At 39.5% G+C, this 24,944-nt stretch overlaps 1 protein-coding gene and 1 pseudogene; one reads left to right on the top strand and one right to left on the bottom strand.

Moving 5' to 3' along the window:
- The window catches only part of Erich1 (glutamate-rich 1), a gene marked incomplete at its 5' end in the record, with an annotated part of 52,793,804 nt that overhangs the window by 44,363,743 nt on the left and 8,405,117 nt on the right, over window positions 1–24,944 (bottom strand).
- On the top strand, window positions 15,374–16,211 carry LOC103694242 (60S ribosomal protein L7 pseudogene; annotated as a pseudogene).

Raw genomic sequence — 24,944 nt, 5'->3', positions numbered from 1 at the left:
AAAAAGAAAGAACAAAAGTGTTTTAAAATGAAAAGCTACTCTGTATAACTGTGTTTCATAGATCATGAGAAACATCCTAGAAGAAAACATAGGTCTTGGAACAAGATTAGAGTGTGCACTGTGCCATGCCTTTCTTGTGAGTCAGTTAAGTCCTGAGGGCTTGCTGGGTTATCTCACCAGTAAATACAGGAAGGAAACCCTACTTTAGAGGACATAGGTGAGTTTATGGAGCCAGCAAGATGACTCAGTGAAAAAAGACTTCCTCCACCAAGCCTGACAGCTTGATTTCAATCCCCAGGACCCACATCCAGGAAAGAGAAAACAGATTCCCACAAACTGGCCTCTTGCACTCCTGGTCCATGCATATTCACACTTACATGTGAACACATAAATAAATGTATACACATGCATGCGTGAAAAATAAGTAAAATGTAATTTTAAAAGCTTCAATGAGATAATGTACATATAGTACACCTGAGTGATCATTTCTGTTATTATTAAACACAGACTCATAGGATGATTCATCCCTGGGAAAGTTGGGAGATGATAGAACTATAAAGTTCTCTTGGAGACATCTCAACTAAGAAATAGTTGGTAGGTTTTAACCACGAACCAGGACATGCATCAGGCCTCAGAAATAGGAAAGGAAGTAATTTCTCTTCAGTGGGTCCCCAGTTAGCAATGATCTAAATCAAAGCTTTCAGTTTTCAGGCCTATGGAAGGAGGAGAATATTGTTGCAACCTTATCAGTCTTTGCAAATTTTCTATACAGCACACAGGTAACTTACAATGTCACTTTTAATGTGACATAAAGACTTTGCAGATTTTTTCCCCTTTCCTTGCTTTCTTAGCTCTCCTTACTATCAAATATAAAAACTGAATATAATAATATAAAAGAGCTCCAGTTTCTTTGTCAGGCTGAAGTAAGGTAATTGTTACTTTTCCAAGATGGTCTAAAGGGGGCAAGTTAAACTCATGTGATCTAACTCTATTGGTGAAACGCACGAGGATAAACATCTGCTAAAAGAGTTGTGCTTGGAATGCAGGTGTTTCAATATTTGCATTTAGTATGTGTTTTAGAAACAGCCTCTGAGAAAAACATTTATATAACAATCTGGTGGTTTTATTGTCTAAATCTGTCAGGACAGTCATTTTGTTACTCAAACTTTGTGACCCTCTTGCAAGCTGTAAACTATTTAACGAAGTGAATATATTGAGAAAGATGACAGACTTTCAAACTTTGGGGAAAGAGTCTTATATGAGAAGAATCAGCTTTTCTCCCTGGAGGCTCTGCCTAATATGCGAACAGCAAAAACAATTACACTGGTGACTTCAGGAAGTCCAATAAATTCCACAGCACAGTCCCGCTTCTGAAATATTACATCACTCAGCAAAAGCTTAGGTTCATATATTAGCTGAAATGAACTAATCATGAATTAATTACAATCAGTTGTATTTTGTGAATGGCGTACTAGGAAAGCCCTGGTCTCAATGAGCTCAGTCCACACCGTTTAACTGTATTAGCTGAAGTCTCATTCTGCCCATATGTGGAGGGAGAACTGGATTTGACTTATTTCGAGTCTTCGAAATCACCTCTCATTGCAGTGATGACTTAATCACCCCATTATCCACACTGTTAAAATACAGTGTGCTCTGGTCCATTCACTTCTAGGAAAAGGTGGGCGTGGGGAGTAGCGGGGGTGGTAAATGCAGTGTGTCTCTGGGGATCTGTAGCTTAAACTTAGAAAGAAAATGAAGGAATGAATTGATTTCACATACTGCCAGATTATACCGCAGAAGAATTAAAACAATAAAAGTTGAATTATCAGAGAACCACACGTGGCTGTGATGGCACACGATGTCTCACTTTGGCTTAATTACTTTTCAAATGGGTGAGATGTGTCAGGGGTGCATGAACATCCAGTCAGAACCAAGGCTTGGAACATAAATAGCATTTGACTTCTGATGGTAATAATGTCTGCTGTGTGGTTTGTTCTCATATAATCAACCTGCATTCTTCCTGTTAGAGAGGTTCTAAATCACGGCTAGTTCAGGCCACTTTGGGAATTCACCTAGGTTTCAGAGATATTATTATTTCACAAAAACATCTCCCAGGAACGGCTGGTGGGGAAAGGATACACGTGTGAGATTTAATTTAGACTTTTTAATTAATTGGATTTTTTGAGTGTGTCATACATGAGTAGTGTATTTATATTATTTCCACCCCTTTCTTTCTCTTCTTATTTTTAATTGATTATTGTATTCATTTACATTACAGCCATTGCCCCCCTCCCAATTACCCTTTCCACAGTTCCTCATCCCATTCTTTCTCCCCCTCGCCTCTGAGAGGGTGCTCCCCCTTTCTAATTCCCCATTGGCACCCCGTTTCCTCTCAATTTCATGACTTCTACAATCATCATGAATTTAGAATTTTGTCTGATATCTCCTGACATGGTCTGCATTTTACCAAAGATATAATGACCCTCTCCTGTTTTATTCAGTCCTCGATTGTTTGTTTCAGTTTTACCAACTGACCTGTTGCAGGAGTCACTTTCACATGTTCTGTGGAATCGGGAAACCAGCACTAGGGGAATCAAACACCTTTGTCAAGTGCTAAATTCTTCCTGAGGTTAGTCCTCTGTAAAGAGAAGATACCCCTCACCTGACTTTTCTCATAAGTTTGTTATGAAATGCATGTAGAATAAACATCCAAAGCTGTTGGTAAACCAGAAGATACCATAAGAATGTAACATCTGTAAACTTCTGGAGCAGTGGTTCTCAACCTCCCTAATGTTGCAGCCCTTTAGTACAGCTCCTCATGTTATGATGAGACCCAACCATGAAATTATTTTTGTTGCTACCTTATAACTGCAATTTCTCTACTGTTATGAATTGTAATAAGTATCTATGTTTTCCAATGGTGTTGGGTGACCCCTGTGAAAGGGACTTGAAGTGTCAGGGAGCTGAGACCCACAAATTAAGAGCCACTAACTTGTACTGCCCTCCTCTGTCAGACTCCTCAAGAATCCACCTGAAGAGCAGCTTTGGTATGTTTCTGCTGAGTATTGACCTCTCCATTTTTATCTTTTTCATTCCTTTTTTATTTATGTTCTTTAAAAATAACAATAATAATTAAGAATAATAATACTTCTTTTACTACCCAATACACTCAGCCAGAAGAAATTGTCCCATTTTAATTCTAACATGTCTTCATGTTCTTGTTGTTGCACTTTTCTGAATGTCTCTGTCCTTTTAAATGTAAATTTGTGGAGTTGTCAATCCACAGTAAGCATGAATTTTCTAGCTTGGACACGAAGGGTAACTCATTTGGTTGGCATCAAATCATGGTCTCCTTACCTCTGAAAGTTACATAAGTGATTGGTTCCAGAATTCATGAGTAAAACTGATTTCTAGAGGATGTGTAACTAGCAGTAACTTCAGTTACATAGCTGATCTGTAAGCTATCCAAGAACAATTCAAGAATCATTGATTATATAACTTCCTAAACTGTCAAGTCCAGAGGCTGCCACCTGGGAACTTTGAGACTCATCACTTTCAATGGCCACAAAGGCCAATCCTGGTCTGTTTGGTTTTCTGGTTGTATTATTATTATTATTATTATTATTATTATTATTTATTAAAATGGATAATATAAGTATTCATAAGTATTATAAAACAGCTCTAAGGTTTCAAATTGAATACAAATTCCTTCGGGTTGCCAACTAGTCAGGCACGTCAACTTCATTATTGTTTCCTTTTGTTTATTTAAATCACCCTGCCTCTTTGCTAAATTATACAAGATGGTTTCTACCTATCACTACCTAAACACAAAGAAGTATTTAACTTTGCTGTTGGTATTTATGAGTGAAACGAAGCTTCTTTTTAAAGACCTGCAGAGTCCACTGACAGGCTTTTGAACAAAAAATGAGTTTTGAAGGACTTGTGTTTTATCATCTTGATTGAATCCTCTCTCTAAATTGCCTTCACAATGCCGAACATCTCACTGCAGAACATCTAAGAATTGTTACATGTCACCTCAATAAACTTAGCCACTCAGATTTCTTTTTTACTCAATGGTAGTATTTTTTAATTATTTTTTATTTGTCAAATTATCATGCATTGCTTTTTTTTTCAATAATCTATGTATTTATTCAACTTACATCCCAACTGCAGCCCTACCTCTCTATCCAGCCCCCCACTGCCACTCCTGGTCTTTAACAGAAAAAAAGTGACTTTAATTTCCATTGAACTATTCTAGATTCTTTCCTATAGCATCTGAGTGTTGGTACTGTCCTTTGCTCCATGTCCTTGTAAAGGTAGAGATAGAAAATCCAGAGAGGGTCAGGCAACGTGCATAAGATTTCCTCTAATCTCAGGATTCTGTACCTAGTAACTGCCTGCTCATTGGACAAACCATCCAGGAGCAAAGAGGAGAAAAATCAGAATAAAACAATGGGTTGTTCTCTAAATGTCACAAAGCTTTGCGTGACCACGGTTGGAAGAGAACGTCCCAGGTTGAGTCTGAATATCTTAATGATTGATCTACAGAACTGCCAACAGAGAATACACATGTAACTCACCTTCAATACCCAGACTAATAATGGCTCAGGGCCTTTAGTGTAGCCCTGTCAAATTGCACTTTTTACCTTCAATCTCTACAGTCCCTCTCTAAAACTTGTTGACACAAAAGACCACTTAATTAAACTTAAGTAACTCAGAACAGGAAATGGCACCTGGACAATTGGATACTTGGAGTATTCATCACTTTTTTTTTTAATTAAGAAGTACTTTTTAAAAGCCAGGCGTGGTGGTACACGCCTTTAATCCCAGCACTCAGGACACAGAGGCAGGTGTGTCTTTGGATCCCAGGCCAGCCTGGTCTACATCAAGGGTTGCAGGATATCTGGGGCTATACAGAGAAACCCTGTCATCTTTTGTTTTTAACTAGTTTGAGCTGGCTCTCCAAACTTATTTTGATTATAGTCTAATTTCAAGAATCTATAATTTTTCCTGTACAGGTTCAACAGAAATATCTTGGGTTTTGAGCCAACATACTCTATATTGAAATGACTCAATTCTACCTTCGTACTCCAAATGAAAGCACAGACAACATCCACAGAGAGCAAGATAATGGACCCTGAAGTCTCAGCATTTAAGGTGATAAAAGAATCAGAAATTTAAGGTCAGCTTGAGCTGCATTAAATCCTGTCTCAAAAACAAGAAAACCAATCTACATAATACACTATATATTGCTTAAAACACCTAATTGGGCAGGTTTGTTGACACGCCCACTCTTCTTCCTATAGAAGAAAAAGAGAAAGAAAAAAAACCCTACCTGCTCTCTTGTCTTATGAGGTAGGGGCTGATCAACTGACCAAAGGGTCTACCATACAACTCAATGGGCCACCCTGAGCTAAGATTGTATGCTACCCCTCAGATGTTTCTTCTCTCCAGATGTACCTTTCTATTTATTTCCTATAATCAGCATGTCCTAGAGAAGACCAGAAGAGAAAGCAGGGAGAGAGTTTTCAGTGAAATCTTGCTGCAACTCAGTAACCTTTCCTTAGTGAGCCATGCCGAAGAGTTTGGGGGAGAGACGATGGGATGTAAAGCACACCAAGTCTTTTCCTTATTGCAAAAATCACAATTATCTATGTTGACATAAATGAATGTGTAAAACAGTAAACACAACAAAGTCACAGAAGAATACATCCATTATGGTCACATTTATTTAAAATTCAAACACAAAATAAAATAGCATTTTAGTGATAGACACAGTCACTGATGTCTAAACTATACAGGAAAAAGAAAAAAAGAAGAAAGAAAGAAAGAAAGAAAGAAAGAAAGAAAGAAAGAAAGAAAGAAAGAAAGAAAGAAAGAAAGAGAGAGAGAGAGAAAGAAAGAAAGAAAGAGAGAGACAGAAAGAGAGAAAGAAATAAAGAGAAAGAGAAAGGAAAATTCAAGCAAGTATTCCTGATAAAAGTAGGGACAGAAGAAGGTTTGTCTCCTGCCATAGAATAATATCTATCATTTTTCTGGAGACCACAGGAGCTAATTATCTTAAACTGTACATGTTTTCTCTCAAATATAGGACACCTTTTACAATAATGAAAGAAAATCTGTTTTTAAACTATATTCGTAAAATAATGATTTTCAAAACCAATTGCCTAAAATTGACTGTTAGAAGCCTCCAGACATTATTCGCCACACACGTTGTGTGCACACACAGAAGGTTTTGTGTATATAGGATTACATACCACAAATATTGTTTTCTGATTTCCTTTTGAACAATATGCCAAATACATTGTTATAGGATGAACTCTGCAACATGTGATTAAAGAAAATATTGTGAGCTTGCTAAGAACTCCAACAAAAATGAATGTTATTACCCAATGTAATTAAAAAAAAATATTTCCCTGGAAACACCAAAGATCACATGATGAGAATTTAATATGTTTCAAACAAATTCCCAGAGACTAACACAGAACCAACTTTTCTTACCAAGTAGACTTAGTCATATGACATCTTTTTAATCCATGGTCAAAACTCTACTCTTTACCCTTATGCTGAATATTTTGTTACTATGAAACAAGTGTGCTGAGAGCCTTCAACATCAAAATAATCAGCTATATTACAACAGATCATATTAAAAGTGCCTTTCTCATTCTTGACAGCGATCCCTGTGTGTATATACAGATACAGATAAGACAGCTTTTAAATTCTGCTTTCTTAAAGACAGAAAAAAGGATTTCCATCAATGATCCAAAAGTTATGTTTCAGTCACTGGTAACAGTGACCATCCTAACTGCCTGATTGGGTAAACTGTTGTTCTAAACTGACAGTTTCTACATCGGATTGTTCCCCTAAACAAACGGCTTGCTAACCAGAGCCTCGGTGAATATTTCCTATAAACTTGGACTTCCCAGTGTAGCAAAGCCGCAACTGGTCATGTGCTTCACACTCACGACTTTCTATAAATGTTTTACTTTGAAATAATAAATGCTTTTTAAAATGCCTGCACTCTGATAGGAAAAACCCTATTCGCCTCACAGCTCATTCCCACTTTTTAGTAATTCTTCTCTCATCAAGTTGACTCAAATTGAAAACATATCACCAAGAATGAAGTTGCATAACAACCTGACATCAGCTCCACAATTGGGGGCAGGGGGCCAATGAATAGGACCTGAGAACTTGTGAAGCAAGGGATTTTTTTCTTATCAAAACATAATCGTGAGTTTGAGAATGTGCTTTAAAAAAAAAAAAAGACGAACTTTGGCTGAAGCAGTTCCACCCATCATTCTGAGAGATTGTATGAGCCTCACACCTACAATGTAAGTGCCTCATTTCCTCCTAAGTAAACGAAATTGAATTTCTGTAGCCATCACTGTTTAAAAGGATACTCCCCTTTTAAGTGAATGTCGTGTGCAGGAATAATCCCAATTCATTAAACATGTTGCTTACAAAGCAAGAGGCTTCCGGAGCAGCAGGGTGTCCTGGCTTTATGAGATCTGAGGCCAACAACTGAGAATTTAACACCACACAGGAAACTCTGAGAAAACTAGAAATGGGATCGATTCGAGTCTGAACCCAGGTGAGGACTGGTACATTCTGTTTTTCTTGACCGTGTGTTGTTGGCATTGAGCTTCTGTTATCTTAGAGAACTAAGCTATTAAATGATCAAGTATCTGGAGAAATGTGAAATATTGATCCTACTTAATATGAAAAAGATACGAGGACTCAAAGCAGGTGAAGAATTGAGGGGAAAGAAGATAGACTTCATTATGTTATAGCAGATTCTCCTAAACTTTATTCATTTGACTTGTGACACAGACTGACAAGAAATCCACACATGTAAAGTGCCTTGGATGCTTTTCTTCCATGCTGTGAATCAAATGATAAACATGAGATGAGTGTTGACAATGGAGCTGCAGACCAAAGGCAAAAGTGGTGCACGGATTGTGTTGAAAGAAAAGAAACAAACTTGAAGCCTGAGGGTTTCATTGGTTTCAGCCTAGTGTGGTTGATAAAGTTACTGGGATAACTTGAAAGAATCCAACCAATCGCAGCAGTGTGCTCCACATGAATCCAACAATCACAGCAGCGTGCTCACAACATTGTTTGTGCCATCCGTCATGTTCATGTCAAATTTTTAAAATATAATTTAATGTCCTAGGTAGGCATATATATATATGGAGAAATGTGAAATAATGATCCTACTTGATATGAAAAAGATATGAGGGCCCTATATATACATATAGGTGAGGTGTAATAGCATTCACCTTTAATCCTAGCACTAGAGATGCTAAGGCAAGAGGGTTGGGAGTTTGGGAGCACCCTGAACTATATCCCAAAATCCTGTTTTAAAACAAACAAAACATTGCTTTGTCAATTAGATATTTTTTCTTGGCACTTTCATATATGTGGATTCTCTACTCTTCCAATAAAGCAGTTTTTAATCAGAAACACGTTTACATTATGTGCTGTTCTGTTTATTTTTCAGTAAAAAAAATTAATAATCTTAGCATTCTCCCTTTGTCATTTAACTCTGTGCTTAAACTCTTCAGGGTTTTCCCACCGTTAGTAAAATAAGGCATCCACAATGTGGCCCAACGTCTTTTGTAAACTTGGGTCTATTTATTATTGTTGGGGCCAACACAATCTATAGTACAGAAGTAGACATCAGAAGACGTCTCAGTCGAGGCTCTATTGCTGTGAAGAGACACCAGGATCAGGCGATTCTTATAAAAGAAAGCATTTAACTGGGGGCTGACTTAGAGTTTCAGAGGTTTAGTCCCCGAATAGTGACAGCATACAGGCCAACATGGTAGCTAAGAGTTCTACATCTGGATCCACATGGTGCAAAAAGATAGACACTGGAATGGGCTTTTGGAACCCCAAAGCCCACCGCTCCAACAAAGCCACACCTCCCAATTCCATTCAAGTAGAGACATTCCCTAATGATCAGGACAACTCCAGGGGGTCAGTTCTCTCCTTCCAACTTCATTTAGGTTCCAGGGATTGAATTCAGGTTGCCGGATTTATAATGCAAGTCACCCCATAGACCCACATTTTTTCCTTTATTTATTTATTTATTTATTTGTTTATTTATTTATTTCCTTCAAAAGTACTTTAAATTAAATTTGTCTTTCTTTCTCCATCTCAAATGTGTATCTTTCTGTTCGAGCACAGATGTTAAGAAGTATTCCTGGGAACCAGAAGATAGGAGCACTTGAACAGCAGATCCTCCCGCAGTCCAGACACCGCCCAGACCTGAAGCAAACCAGTCAACAGTTCTCTGCACCCAAATCCCGTGGGAGGGAGAGCTAAACCCTCAGAGGGGCACACACGCCTGGGAAGCCAGAAGAGACTACACTCTGCCCACATTTCTGACTCCAGAGGAAAACACCTAACACCATCCGGAACCCCGATGCAACCCTCCTGGTTGTCGCCCTCACCTAGAGCTCAAAAGCAGCCACCAACAAGCAACTTGAGCAGCAGAACCACAGGGAAGACCAACTTTTCTGCTCCAAGCAACCTGCCTGGTGAACTCAGGACACAGGCCCAGAGGAACAGCTGAAGACCAGTAGACAGGAAAGACTACACACCCGAAAGCAGAACACTCTGTTCCCATAACTGGCTGAAAGAAAACAGGAAAACAGGTCTAGAGCACTCCTGACACACAGGCCTATAGGACAATCTAGCCACTGTCAGAAATAGCAGAACAAGGTAACACCAGAGACAACCTGATGGCAAGAGGCAAGCGCAGGAACCCAAGCAACAGAAACCAAGACTACATGGCATCACTGGAGCCCAATACTCCCACTAAAGCAAACACTGAATATCCAAACACACCACAAAAGCAAGATCTAGATTTAAAATCACATTTGATCATGATGCTGGAGAACTTCAAGAAAGACATGAAGAACTCCCTTAGAGAAACACAGGAAAACAAAAATAAACAAGTAGAAGCCTATAGAGAGGAATCACAAAAATCCCTGAAAGAATTCCAGGAAAACAAATGGGTGAAGGGGTTAAAAATGGAAATAGAAGCAATAAAGAAAGGACACAGGGAAACAACCCTGGATATAGAAAACCAAAGGAAGAAACAAGGAGCCGTAGATATAAGCATCACAAACAGAATACAAGTGATAGAAGAGAGAGAGTCTCAGGAGCAGAAGATTCCATAGAAATCATCGATACAACGGTCAAAGAAAATGTAAAACTGAAAAAGCTACTGGTGCAAAACATACAGGAAATCCAGGACACAATGAGAAGATCAAACCTAAGGATAATACCAGTTCAAAGGACCAGTAAATGTCTTCAGCAAAATCATAGAAGAAAACTTCCCTAACCTAAAGAAAGAGATGCCCATAAATATACAAGAAGCCTAAAGAACTCCAAATAGATTGGACCAGAAAAGAAACTCCTCCTGTCACATAATAGTCAAAACACCAAATGCACAAAATAAAGAAAGAATATTAAAAGCAGTAAGGGAAAAAGGTCAAGTAACATTTAAAGGCAGACCTATCAGAATTACACCAGACTTCTCACCAGAGACTATGAGAGCCAGAAGATCCTGGACAGATGTCATACAGACCCAAAGAGAATAAAAATGCCAGCCCAGGTTACTGTATCCTGCAAAACTCTCAAACAACATAGATGGAGAAACCAAGATATTCCATGACAAAACCAAATTTGCATAATATCTTTCTACAAATCCAGCACTACAAAGGATAATAAATGGTAAAGCCCAACATAAGGAGGCAAGCTACACTCTACAAAAAGCAAGAAATTAATCATCTTGGCAACAAAACAAAGAGAAGAAAAGCATGCAAGCATAAACTCACATCCAAATATGAATATGAAGGAAGCAATAATCGCTATTCCTTAATATCTCTCAATATCAATGGCCTCAACTCTCCAATAAAAAGACATATATTAACAAACTGGATACGCAATGAGGACCCTGCATTCTGCTGCCTACAGGAAACACTCCTCAGAGACAAAGACAGACACTACCTCAGAGTGAAAAGCTGGAAAACAATTTTCCAAGCAAATGTTCTGAAGAAGGAAGCTGGAGTAGCCATTCTAAAATCGAATAAAATCTATTTTCAAATAAAAGTCATCAAAAAAATAAGGAGGGATACGTTATATTCATCAAAGGAAAAATCCACCAAGAAGAAATCTCAATCCTAAATATCTATGCACCAAATACAAGGTCACCTACATACGTAAAAGAAACCTTACTAAAGCTCAAAACACACATTGCACCTCACACAATAATAGTAGGAAATTTCAACACCCCACTCTCATCAATGAACAGATCATGGAAACAAAAATTAAACAGAGACATACACAGACTAAGAGAAATCATGAACCAAATGGACTTAACAGATATTTATACAACATTCTATCCTAAAACAAAAGGATACACCTTCTTCTCACCACCTCATGGTACTTTCTCCAAAACTGACCATATAATTGGTCATAAAACTGGCCTCACCAGATACAGAAAGATAGAAATAATCCCATGCGTCCTATCAGACCACCACGGCCTAAAACTGGTCTTCAATAACAATAAGGGAAGAACACACACATATACATGGAAGTTGAACAATGCTCTACTCAATGATAACCTAGTCAAGGAAGAAATAAAGAAAGAAATTAAAGACTTCTTACAATTTAATGAAAATGAAGGTATAACATACCCAAACTTATGGGACACAATGGAAGCTGTGCGAAGAGGAAAACTCATAGCTCTGAGTGCCTGCAGAAAGAAACAGGAGAGAGCATATATCAGCAGCTTGACAGCACACCTAAAAGTCTAGAACAAAAAGAAGCAAATACACCCAGGAGGAGTAGAAGGCAGGAAATAATCAAACTCAGAGCTGAAATCAACCAAGTAGAAACAAAAAGGACCATACAAAGAATCAACAGAACCAAAACTTGGTTCTTTGAGAAAATCAACAAGATAGATAAACCCTTAGCCAGACTAACGAGAGGACACAGAGAGTGTGTCCAAATTAACAAAATCAGAAATGAAAAGGGAGACATAACTACAGAATCAGAGGAAATTCAAAAAATCATCAGATCCTACTACAAAAGCCTTTATTCAACAAAACTTGAAAACCTGCAGGAAATGGACAATTTCCTAGACAGATACCAGGTACCAAAGTTGAATCAGTAACAGATAAGCCAGTTAAACAACCCCATAACTCCTAAAGAAATAGCAGCAGTCATTAAAGGTCTCCCAACCAAAAAGAGCCCAGGTCCAGACGGGTTCAGTGCAGAATTCTATCAGACCTTCATAGAAGACCTCATACCAATACTACCCAAACTATTCCACAAAATTGAAACAGATGAAGCACTGCCGAATTCCTTCTATGAAGCCACAATTACTCTTACACCTAAACCACACAAAGACCCAACAAAAAAAGAGAACTTCAGACCAATTTCACTTATGAATATCAACGCAAAAATACTCAATAAAATTCTGGCAAACCGAATCCAAGAGCACATCAAAACAATCATCCACCATGATCAAGTAGGCTTTATCCCAGGCATGCAGGGATGGTTTAATATAGGGAAAACCATCAATGTAATCCATTATATACATAAACTGAAAGAACAAAACCACATGATCATTTCATTAGATGCTGAGAAAGCATTTGACAAAATTCTCCTTCATGATAAAAGTCCTGGAAAGAATAGGAATTCAAGGCCCATGCCTAAACATAGTAAAAGCCATATACAGCAAACCAGTAGCTAACATTAAATTATATGGACAGAAACTTGAAGCAATCCCACTGAAATCAGGGGCTAGACAAGACTGCCCACTCTCTCCCTACTTATTCAATATAGTTCTTGAAGTTCTAGCCAGAGCAATCAGACAACAAAAGGAGATCAAGGGGATACAGATCAGAAAAGAAGAAGTCAAAATATCACTATTTGCAGATGATATGATAGTATATTTAAGCTATCCCAAAAGTTCCACCAGTGATATACTAAACCTGTTAAACACCTTCAGCAAAGTGGCTGGGTATTAACTTAATAAATCAAATAAATCTACACAAAAGAGAAACAAGCCGAGAACGAAATTAGGGAAACGACACCCTTCATATAAAATACCTCGCTGTGACTTTAACCAAGCAAGTAAAATATCTGTATGATAAGAACTTCAAGTCCCTGAAGAAAGAAATTGAAGAAGACCTCAGAAGATGGAAAGATCTCCCATGCTCATGGATTGGCAGGATTAACATAGTAAAAATGGCCATTTTACCAAAAGTGATCTACAGATTCAATGCAATCCCCATCAAAATACCAATCCAATTCTTCAGAGAGTTAGACCGAACAATTTGCAAATTCATCTGGAATAACAAAAAAACCAGGATAGCTAAAACTATCCTCAACAATAAAAGGACTTCAGGGGGAATCACTATCCCTGAACTCAAGCAGTATTACAGAGCAATAGTGATAAAAACTACATGGTATTGGTACAGAGACAGACAGATAGACCAATGGAATAGAATTGAAGACCCAGAAATGAACCCACACACCTATGGTCACTTGATTTTTGACAAAGGAGCCAAAACCATCCAATGGAAAAAAGATAGCATTTTCAACAATGGTGCTGGTTCAACTGGAGGTCAGCATGTAGAAGAATGCAGATCGATCCATGCTTATCACCCTGTACAAAGTTTAAGTCCAAGTGGATCAAGGACCTCCACATCAAACCAGAGACACTCAAACTAATAGAAGAAAAAGTGGGGAACCATCTCGAACACATGGGCACTGGAGAAAATTTTCTGAACAAAACACCAATGGCTTATGCTCTAAGATCAAGAAAAGACAAATGGGATCTCACAAAACTGCAAAGCTTCTGTAAGGCAAAGGACACTGTTATTAGGACAAAACAGCAACCAACAGATTGGGAAAAGATCTTTACCAATCCTACAACAGATAGAGGCCTTATATCCAAAATATACAAAGAACTCAAGAAGTTAGACCACAGGGAGACAAATAACCCTATTAAAAAATGGGGTTCAGAGCTAAACAAAGAATTCACAGCTGAGGAATGCTGAAAGGCTGAGAAACACCTAAAGAAATGTTCAACATCTTTAGTCATAAGGGAAATGCAAATCAAAACAACCCTGAGATTCCACCTCACACCAGTGAAAATGGCTAAGATCAAAAACTCAGGTGACAACACATGCTGGCGAGGATGTGGAGAAAGAGGAACACTCCTCCATTGTTGGTGGGATTGCAGACTGGTACAACCATTCTGGAAATCAGTCTGGAGGTTCCTCAGAAAATTGGACATTGAACTGCCTGAGGATCCAGCTATACCTCTCTTGGGCATATACCCAAAAGATGCCCCAACATATAAAAAAGACACGTGCTCCACTATGTTCATCGCAGCCTTATTTATAATAGCCAGAGCTGGAAATAACCCAGATGCCCTTCAACAGAGGAATGGATACAGAAAATGTGATACATCTACACAATGGAATATTACTCAGCTATCAAAAACAATGACTTTATGAAATTCGTAGGCAAATGGATGGAACTGGAAAATATCATCCTGAGTGAGATAACCCAATCACAGAAGAACACACATGGTATGCACTCATTGATAAGTGGCTATTAGCCCAAATGCTTGAATTACCCTACTAGATGCCTAGAACACATGAAACTCAAGAATGATGACCAAAATGCGAATGCTTCACTCCTTCTTTAAAAGGGGAACAAGAATACCCTTGGCAGGGAATAGAGAGGCAAAGATTAAAACAGAGACAGAAGGAACACCCATTCAGAGCCTGCCCCACATGTGGCCCATACATATACAGCCACCAAACTAGATAAGATGGATGAAGTAAAGAAGTGCAGGCAGACAGGAACCGCATGTAGATCTCTCCTGAGAGACACACCCAGAATACAGCAAATACATAGGCGAATGCCAGCAGCAATCCACTGAACTGAGAACAGGACCCCCGTTGAAGGAATCAGAGAAAGGACTGAAAGAGCTTGAAGGGGCTCGAGGCCCCATATGAACAACAATGCCAACCAACCAGAGCTTCCAGAGACTAAGCCACTACCCAAAGACTATACAAGGACTGACCCTGGACTCTGACCTCAAAGGTAGCAATGAATAGCCTAGTAAGAGCACCAGTGGAAGGGAAAGCCCTTGGTCCTGCCAAGACTGAACCCCCAGTGAATGTGATTATTGCGGGGGAGAAGGTGGTAATGGGGGGAGAATGGGAAGGGGAAGTTCATATAGAAGGGGAAGGGGAGGGGTTAAGGAAGGGGAATAACAATCGAAATGTAAATAAATACTCAATAAAGATTGAAAAAAAAAACTTCTCTTTTTCCGGCTGGAACCATGGAGGCTATACCAGAGAAGAAAAAGAAGGTTGCCGCTGCGCCAGGAACCCTTAAGAAGAAAAAGGTTCCTGCCGTGCCAGAAACCCTTAAGAAAAAGCGAAGGAATTTCGCAGAGTTGAAGGTCAAGCGCCTGAGGAAGAAGTTTGCCCTGAAGACACTGCGAAAGGCAAGGAGGAAGCTCATCTATGAGAAGGCAAAGCACTATCACAAGGAGTACAGACAGATGTACCGGACTGAGATTCGCATGGCTAGGATGGCGAGGAAAGCTGGCAACTTCTATGTGCCCGCTGAACCAAAATTGGCCTTTGTCATCAGAATCCGAGTATCAATGGAGTGAGCCCAAAGGTGCGCAATGTGCTGCAGCTGCTCCGTCTCCGGCAGATCTTCAATGGCACCTTTGTGAAGCTCAACAAGGCTTCAGTGAACATGCTGAGGATCGTGGAGCCGTACATTGCATGGGGGTACCCCAACCTGAAGTCAGTAAACGAGCTCATCTACAAGCGAGGCTATGGCAAAATCAATAAAAAGCGCATTGCCTTGACAGATATCTCCTTGATTGCTCGATCTCTTGGTAAATTTGGCATCATCTGCATGGAGGATCTAATTCATGAGATCTATACAGTTGGAAAACGCTTTAAGGAAGCAAATAACTTCCTATGGCCCTTCAAACTGTCTTCCCCACGAGGTGGAATGAAGAAAAAGACAACTCATTTTGTAGAAGGTGGAGACGCTGGCAACAGGGAAGACCAGATAAACAGGCTTATTAGACGGATGAACTAAGGTATTGCCCATGGTATTTTTATAATCTGGTCGGTTAATAAACAGTCACAGCTTGGCAAAAAAAAAAAAAAAAAAAAAAAAAGATTGAAAAAAAAAAAGATGTTTACCTATCCTGTGCTGACAAGCTGTGCTACAGAGAAGCAATCTTTCCACAGATTCAAGAGCAAATTTTAATTCTCCTTCACAATGTGTGGGGGGCAGAAAAGCCATGTGACTGGGTAAGCCAGTCCAGAGCAAGAATGAGGTTGAGACATGTCAAAACCCCAAAAATCTAGTCCTGAGACCAACAAAAATAGGACTACTTCCTCCTTGCCCTAGACCTGCTTGTCCCAGTGCACACAATCCTCAGACCACCAACTCTGCCTTCTTTGAGGTAGTCATGTAGCCTGATGGCCTGACTACAGGTTATACTTCCTCTCTCCTTATATGCCCAGCAACACCTCTTCATGCAAATGAAGCATTCCCAGCACCTCAGCCTCAACCAATGATGTACACCCACCCTGAAAATCCCTACTCACTCTCAAAGATTTATATAGCCCTTATTCACCCCCAATGAAAAATGATGTTACACCGAAACTATCTGTGGTGAAGGCTATTTCTCCTGCACTAAAACCCACTGAGATCTCACCTGGCTAAGCTTCATTCCCTCCAGTCCAGCCCGGTGTTCAGCAGTGCCTGGCTATCCCAAGGGCATAAGCAGACCTGGGCCGGCAGTGTGGAGGCTTTTAATGGGTTCGTTGTGTCCTATTATTCTTGAACTCACACTGAAAAGGACACTGCCAACTGAGACAGACTGACACTGGCAGCACAGGACAGAAATAAGACATGTTTTCCAGGCCTTTGCACTGGTGTGGCATGTGAGAATTCTCTATTTCTCAGGAAAGAGCAAGTTACATAGACAAGACTAGCCTTAATGAGCCAAAAACACACTGCCTGTGAGAAGGCATGACAAATCACACCGCAACTGGTGAGTTATAGGATCCTCCTTAAGAGAAAGAGAGATTAATAAGTACGGACAGTAATAAAATCTTTCCCACTGCCTGAATCATCTCCCCGCCAATGCCTTCAGTAGATACTCTAGGTTCAGCTCTGCCTTTGATCCCATTTATGGTCTGTGTATTAAGCATCACCTGCTCCCTGGAGTGGCGCTCTTCAGCACCATACAGGCAAAACAAGTTCTCCTACCTGCCTACCTCATCTTCGCTCCTAAGTGGACCACAGTCTTTCTGAAAAATAAAAATGACTCTTAAACCTCTTGATAACTTCACTGATCATGTAATTTGTGCAACTTCAGGGTTGTTTGTTTTTTGGTGAAAGAAATAAGAGGATGGCGTTTGTTCCCAGGAGAGGAAACAGGTCTCATCTGCAAAGATAAACAATGTAAGTGCACACCGTTGCAAACGTGAGTACGCTGCCTCTGAGTCCAACATTCCTAAACAGCTAGATGGAAATACAGCAGGGTTACACACATCTCTGGGGCCCGACTCCCTAGTAAATTAAACACTCAAGCTGAAGGGGGGCTGTGGCTTCCATGAAACAAGTTGTGGGGAGCCTAGGAGCTCTGGCTCTGGTTTGGAAATGAAAGGACAATGAGGAAACAACTTATTCTTATGGATAATAGATGTGCCAGCATGAGAACTCTCTTTTTAAAAAAGTTCTCTTTCAAATCAGTTCTTTTTCTATTCCTATAGCATTTACAATCCTGGAGCCAGATCCATAAGTCACATAATTCCACAGGCTTTCAAAAAAAATTCCTTGGAAAAAAACAACCGAAGGCTTAGACCCAGCTAAGGAAGGTGCTGTTTCTGCACATTTCATGTTTAACATTTTTTATTGCCTTCCTTCCAACTGATCAGGACTTCTAACTTCTTCTCAAATGTTACACATTCATTTTACTCTGCCTTACGCTGATGCCTTCATTTTTTTTAATCAACTACAGTATTTTAAAACCACCACTCAAGCACAACTCCAGTGTCAGGAGGTGATTTCTGTCATGTGAGATACAGTATCTCCATTCAAACCCACCTTCCTCAGAATCCCATCGCTTCTCACATTCCTTCAGAGCTCCTGTCCCTTGCTTGAAGTATGTCCATGACTCTGAGCACTGTAGCTATTGCCTCTCCCACCCACAAATAGAACCCATTAAGAGAAAATTCATTCCAAACACATCTTAGGGTAGTAAGGAAGAATGGGTAAACCCTCAAAGGTCGAGAGGGTGAACTTCATTTGGAGAAGTACCCACAAGTTCAACTGTTTATCCAGTCCTTATCCAAGTTGTAAGAGTGGAGTGGAGATGTGCTGACAGGGAGGAATTAGGGGTCCAGCCGGCACCAGGGGAAAGCAGTTGTGGAGCCCATGAAGCGCACTGCTTTTGAGGTGAAATATGAGCAAAGATGTTGAGACAGTAGCAGGCGAAAGTCTTCACCTCCCACTTTTCAGATTCAACTGGGGGTGTCCTGGGAACTTATTACAATGTCCCCCAAGAAATCCAAGGACCCAATTATACTAATTTTGAGACTCTTTCTCTTTCTTGTTTTGGCACCAACTGTTATGAAAGGTGGTGAGATGCTATTACTTCCTTGGAATTGAAAGATGATGTTAAAAGAAGACAATTGCATTTGGAAAAGAAAGATGAAAGGCGGGGCCTTATTGCACAACCCCAAGGGTGCAGTAGGGGAGACAGCTAAAATAATTCGTCCATTTCACCGTTCACTGGGAAACTCATATTTCTTTAATTATTTTTTCAAATCAGTGTGATTGGCTTCTTGATCAGAGATCCACATAATTTTAACTAGATTAACACAGGGAACTGAGGGACACAACTTTAGCATAGAATGTAGGAATAGAAATTTACTTTGAGACATCTACTGACTTATGTTTTCCCTCTCTGGAACTTGATTTAAAGTATTTGAGTCAAAGATAGCCGTTTGACTCATAAAAAGAGCCACAGAGAAAACAAAACTATACCCATTGTTAATAACACCCTCAGTGCTACTAAGTTGTTTCTTGTATGTGACCCAAAGGAAAAAGAATTACAGAGTTTTCTAACGCATCACTCATAGTTATTGACATCCTATCTCTGAAGCTTAATCCTGTTCACTGGCCTTTCCAGGGGACCTAGAATGGGTGTCTGAGGCACTAAAGATAAGCTAAAACTTCCCATATGTGTCTTTGCTCTTCCTGAGAACCATTCTCCCCTAGAGGGAAAAAAGAAGTTCTTTTCAACCTTAATGTGTCTTCTCAAATCTCCAAAATTCTGATGGGAAAAAAAAATGTTTTGATTTGGTTTCTGAGAGGTGGTTTCTCTGTGTAGCCCTGGCTGTCCTGTAGACACTCATAGACCAGGCTTGCCTCAGATTGCTGATCTGCCTGTCCCTGCTGAGATTCGAGGTGTATACCACCAGACCCACTGTGGAAAAGATTTTAATAAGGTCAGTTTGGGCATTATTTGTTTATTTTTTGATGAGCAGCACCTTTCAAAGAACAAAAGTGAGAGAAGACACTTACATTTCCTATGTGATCTGTCTTTAGGATTTAAGTCCACTAAAGATTGATGGATATTCTGATTCCACAGAGAAAAATGAACCCCATTTGAATTTGATGGATCAACCAATAAGATGCCCACCTGTATAACTGTCCATAGGGCATTACCAGCCTAAAATAGTTGTCTCCAAGGTATGGCACATTGAACACGTGCAATCTCAGCTTTCTGAGACAATACTTCTACAACATTAAATCCCATCCTGGAGTAAAAAGGAGGTACATAAGGAGACACAATTTCCCCCAGGGCTTCCAGAAGATAGCCTGGTATGCGTGATCCTTTAGCTTTCTAACTCATTTGAGTCTCTTATCACTTTCTCCCTGCAAAATTACAGAACCACAAAAACCCAAGAAATCACCTGTCATGTGAGAAGAAGAACTCAAGAGAGAAGAACTGGCCTGAACAGAATATATGATGTTCCACACGGACAGAAATAAAATACATCAATCCAAAGTCAGGCCATTTTAATGCATCAAGTCCCATCACAACATCCCACGCCAGTAACAACGTTCTTTCTATTAGCAGCAACAGGAGCTGACTCACTGCTCAAACACATGGGCTCTGGAATCCTAGGGGCAAAGTTCATAGTCCAGGTCCACGTATTACATTCATAACTTCAAGCGACTTTTTGTGATTTCTCTGCCTCAATTTTCTAATCTATAAAGCTGACATCAGCAAAACACTAATCAAAAACTGTTGAGAATGTTTGGTACAAATAGAGCTTAGCATTTCATCCTACAAAGAATTGTCACGTTCATTTTGGAAGGAGGTGTCAGTGTTTGTATATGAACTGTCCTCAAGAAAGGCTCGTTGTTGAAGACGGTCCCCCCACAAAAAAGTTGAATTATGAAACAGTGATTGGCACCTCAGGGCTCAGGCATAATCATTGGATTACATCAAAGGAACTCCTATGATGGCGTTATTGGGAGGCGAGCCCCAGTTGGGAAATGCAGATCACAGGAGGCATGCTCTAGGGAGGCGGATCTTATCCCTGCCTCCCTTCTGTCTCTCTGATTCCTGGCCATCATAAGGTGAGCAACTTTACTCCACCTCTCATTCCTACTGCCTTATGTTCTCCTTCCCTCCAGGCCCACAGCAATGAAGCAAGCTGACCATAGGTTAACACATCTAAAACCATTAGCCAAAATGACTTCTTCCTCTGAAGTTTTCAGATATTTGTCCTAGAGAGAAAAGTGACTCACACCTGAGAAACTATAGTTAAGAAAATATGTAACACCTTCAATCTCCTTGCCATTAGTTAGAATTCCAGACACTATCTGTGTCCCAGAAATACCTAGATCCAATCTTTTTTCCAATGCTGGAACTGGAACTCAGGAGCTCTACAAATGAGCTACAAACTCAGCCCTCACATTTTTAGTCAGTTTCTCACTATACAACTCAGGCAGGCCTTGAACTCATAATGCTCTGCTTCCAGAGTCCTGGAGTCATAGGTGTGTATGCCCTGCCCTTCTACCACATTGTCCCTCCAGTCTCCCAAACCATCTGGTATAAAAAAACTCTGGCTCAGTTTAGTGCAAATAGTCTAAGTGTTTGAATGAACCGCAACTGTAAAGGAATGGATAACATTGCCAGACAGTGTGACTTAATACTAGAAGCCCATATTCTTAAACTGCCTACAGTCAACCTCAGGCACTCAATAATGCTTAATGTGTGAATCCACTAGAGGAATAGCTATTCCAATTTATTGAATTAGGAACCTTTGGGGAAAAAAATCAAAGTATACCTTCCCCTGAAAAAAAAATACACAGAAATACATTTTATTTCAATAAATTCCAAAACTTCATAGGCCTGGAAAATCTTTGATGTTCTGGTTAGGAATCCTCTCCAACAATGCCTGGTTATTTGGAGTGCACTTCCATTCCCATGTCCCCACACGCACACCACCCCACCTCCGCCCCACCCCACTCCACTCCAGCCCAGGGAACTACCATCTCCCTGCTGTGTTCTGCTTTGTTTCGTTTGATTTTGTTCTTTGCCACTCCACCTTGCTTTCCTGCTATTAAGTCTTATTCTCCCTTTCTCAATACTACCTCCCCTCTTGCCCCGGTGTTCTTACAAAGCCACTATCAGAGCCTGCTCCCACACACTCCCCGCTCCCTCCTCTCTGTATCCTTCCTGAACAGCTGATTCCGGAGAGGGATCCGATAACTTATCAATAGCTCAGGTTGCTACATGAGAATATTAGCCAGCCTAGGAAACAGGCTTTATTTGCAGGATAACAAATCAGAAATTCTGACTCCATCAGAGAGTGCTTTCTCCTGCTTCTACGCAGCCACTTTCCCTTAACTATGCACAGATTCCCTGCATCCTGTTTTTGAGGAAACAGCTTCGCTGACATGTGAACAGTGGCTTTAGATACCACTTTACTCCCTGCTTCTTTTTTATCTGTGATTTTTTTATGATGTCCATCAGCTTAGTTAAACAAAGAGAAAGAGATAAAGTAGAAACAGGGCATCTTCCTTAAGTAACTTTTACATTAACATATATCTACTTCTGGTGGGATTGTTATTTTATCGCAAAATGCAAATGGATTCTACTTGTACCTGGTTTTTAATTTCTTTTACTTTAATATATTTTTTTATATTTTGGTTGTGAGCCTAGCCTTTAACGGCTGAGCCATCTCTCCAGCCCTAATGTATTTTTTTAATCCTTAGGGAACAAATTGCACATATGTAAGCTCTTTTATACATTCTGCCTAAAGCTGCCACATATAAAAATCTGACTAAATAATTATAAAAAGAATGAAAAAGAAATTTAAATTGAAATAAAATGTAAAATTCTAGAGCAAAAATGTCTAAACAAAATTGTTTTTAAAAGATTTGTCTTCTAGTTTTTCTTTTACTATATTTAATACCTTTGTGAAACTGAATCATCCAAAAAAAACCTATTTCCATTCCTAATAAATACAAATGCTTTCTCTATACCCAGGAATTTTCAGGATGCTTTTCTTTTTCATTTTTTGGGGGAAGAGGGATTCTAATTTAATTACATATTTTTCCCTTCCCTTTGCTCCCTCAAAACGTTTCCATATACTGCTTCCTGCTCACCTGCAAACTCATGGCCTCTCTTGTCACTATTGGCTATTGCATATTTGTATGTATATACATATTTACTCCTAAATATAACCCGTTTAGTCCTTACAATGCTACCCATATGTATGGTTTAGAGGCATTTATAGTCATTTGTCCCTGGACAACCAATTAGTACTAAAGATGCTAGTCAAAAAGTTCTCTATATTTTCCAACTAGAACTTTCTACAAAAGTGAAAATGTGATGGCTGTGTTTTTCCTAAGTCAAATTTACCTCCACAAATGTGCCTCCAATTCTAAGCAAGATATTCTGTGAAATGCTGCTACAGAGAATTCATGATGAGGAACAAATGCTTCATATATGCACAGTCTACACTTAGATCAGATCTTTCTGAGTATTTCATAGAAAATTCATTGTTATTTCTGCATACCATGATGGTCATTTTAAGTTTCTGTGACAATTTATTTGCTGCATGGAAACTTTTTTTTAATTTGAGAAAAAAAAAACAAATAAAATGAATAGCATTGGCAAATGTTTCTAATCACTTCTTTAACAGACCAAACCTCTAAACAATTTTATTATTTACTGCATTTTGCATAGGTACATAAATCAAAGGACAATAACAAGCCTAATGTCAAAGAAACTTTTTGACACTTCATACATTTGAGCAAGCTGAGCCGATACACAGTTTAGATGAAGTTCTCCTTTGAAATATGTTTCCCTGGAGGACTGCAGTTCATAAATTGCTATCAGCCTACCTCTGTCATTATTGATTTGGGAGGTGCTCAAAGTACCCTTAGCTATTATTAAGGTTAGCATTCCTTGGCCTGCCTTAACAGAGACTTGATTCTTGGTTAGGGCAAAGACACGATCCGTCCTGAAAGAAACATGCAGGGTGTTTTGTACCACATATCCAAACCACTGCGCTTCAGGTGAATTCTGACCAACAAGAGAGGAGGTAACATTATCCTTTCTCAAAGATTAAATGGGCCTCTAATTATTTACCCAATCCTAGAGGGATATTAAATCTGTTCTACAACTGTACCAGAAAGGTCTAGAAGAAGGAGAGGGTTTTTTTTTTCCTAATCCATTAAACAACAGAAATTTCAACTCAATGTTTTAATATATGTTTATTTATTCTACCTTGGCGCTTAAGTGTTCTTTGCAGATGAAGTGTTCTTGATATACTTATATAAAATAAACCCACAGGCAAGTCAAACATTGGTTATACATTGTGTGTGTGCATTCTGTTCTCTGCCTTCAAAAGCTGACTAGCAAGAGTTCCCGAGTGAGACCTAGGAGTTCAGAGAGCCTTGTGCCCCAGCCTAGTGCCTTGCCCTCTGCCTTGTGGATTTGGGAAATGTCAGAAAAGATCAGAGCAAGGATCCTGCTCCTTTTTATTCAGAGCCTTCGGTCTTAACTCTCAAGGAAACACTTCGAGGTTAGTTATGACTTGATCACCCTGCATTAGGTTTGTCATGGGTGACCTGGCTTTGCAAGAGCACAGAACTGGAGAGTTTAAGAAAGGGACTGGATGAGTGTCACCAACTGACAGAGATGCGATAAATTTATGAACTTTATCAGCCCCACTTTTAAAAGTCCTGGTAAATTAAACAGTCAGAGGTGGAGGTTTCCCGCGAGCCTTGTTAATCATCCGAGCGGCTGCACGGCTGCACGTTGGAGAAAGGCAATACAAATAAAAACTTGACCACATCACTTTCACACAAAGAACGCTGCCAAAGGCAAGGGGAAATGTTGGTTTTCTCTAAAAAAGAAACAAAAGAGCCCACTTCCTGGAATTTACGGATTGGATAACCCGTTCAAGGAAAGCCTGGTTGAGCAGCAGTCTCAACGCTGCGTTGAGTATATGCTAATGACTGCTAACTTCACAGTCATCTATCTGACAGGCTGAATGAGTAAAGAAATAAGCTTTGCTTTTAAAAGTTTTAAATTAAATTTGGCTGGAATTTCCAAGAATTAAATAATCATTTTTGCCCTTCAGAATTTACTATACGGCACCAAGTTTCTAGAAATAATGCCATAGGAGAGGGCTGCGGGGAGGGGGTGGCTATTAAAAGGCTCTCCTAATTGCTATCAGATAATTCATTCACCAACCCACCCCCAAACCCCAAACTAGAAAATTAAAGGTTTGTCTTCGATAACTTTAAATAGGAAGCCACAGACTTCTTCT

This window comes from Rattus norvegicus, chromosome 16 (genome assembly GCF_021556685.1).
Source record: "Rattus norvegicus strain SHRSP/BbbUtx chromosome 16, alternate assembly SHRSP_T2T, whole genome shotgun sequence".
Lineage (NCBI taxonomy): Eukaryota > Metazoa > Chordata > Mammalia > Rodentia > Muridae > Rattus > Rattus norvegicus.
This window is presented reverse-complemented; position numbering and strand designations above follow the sequence as displayed.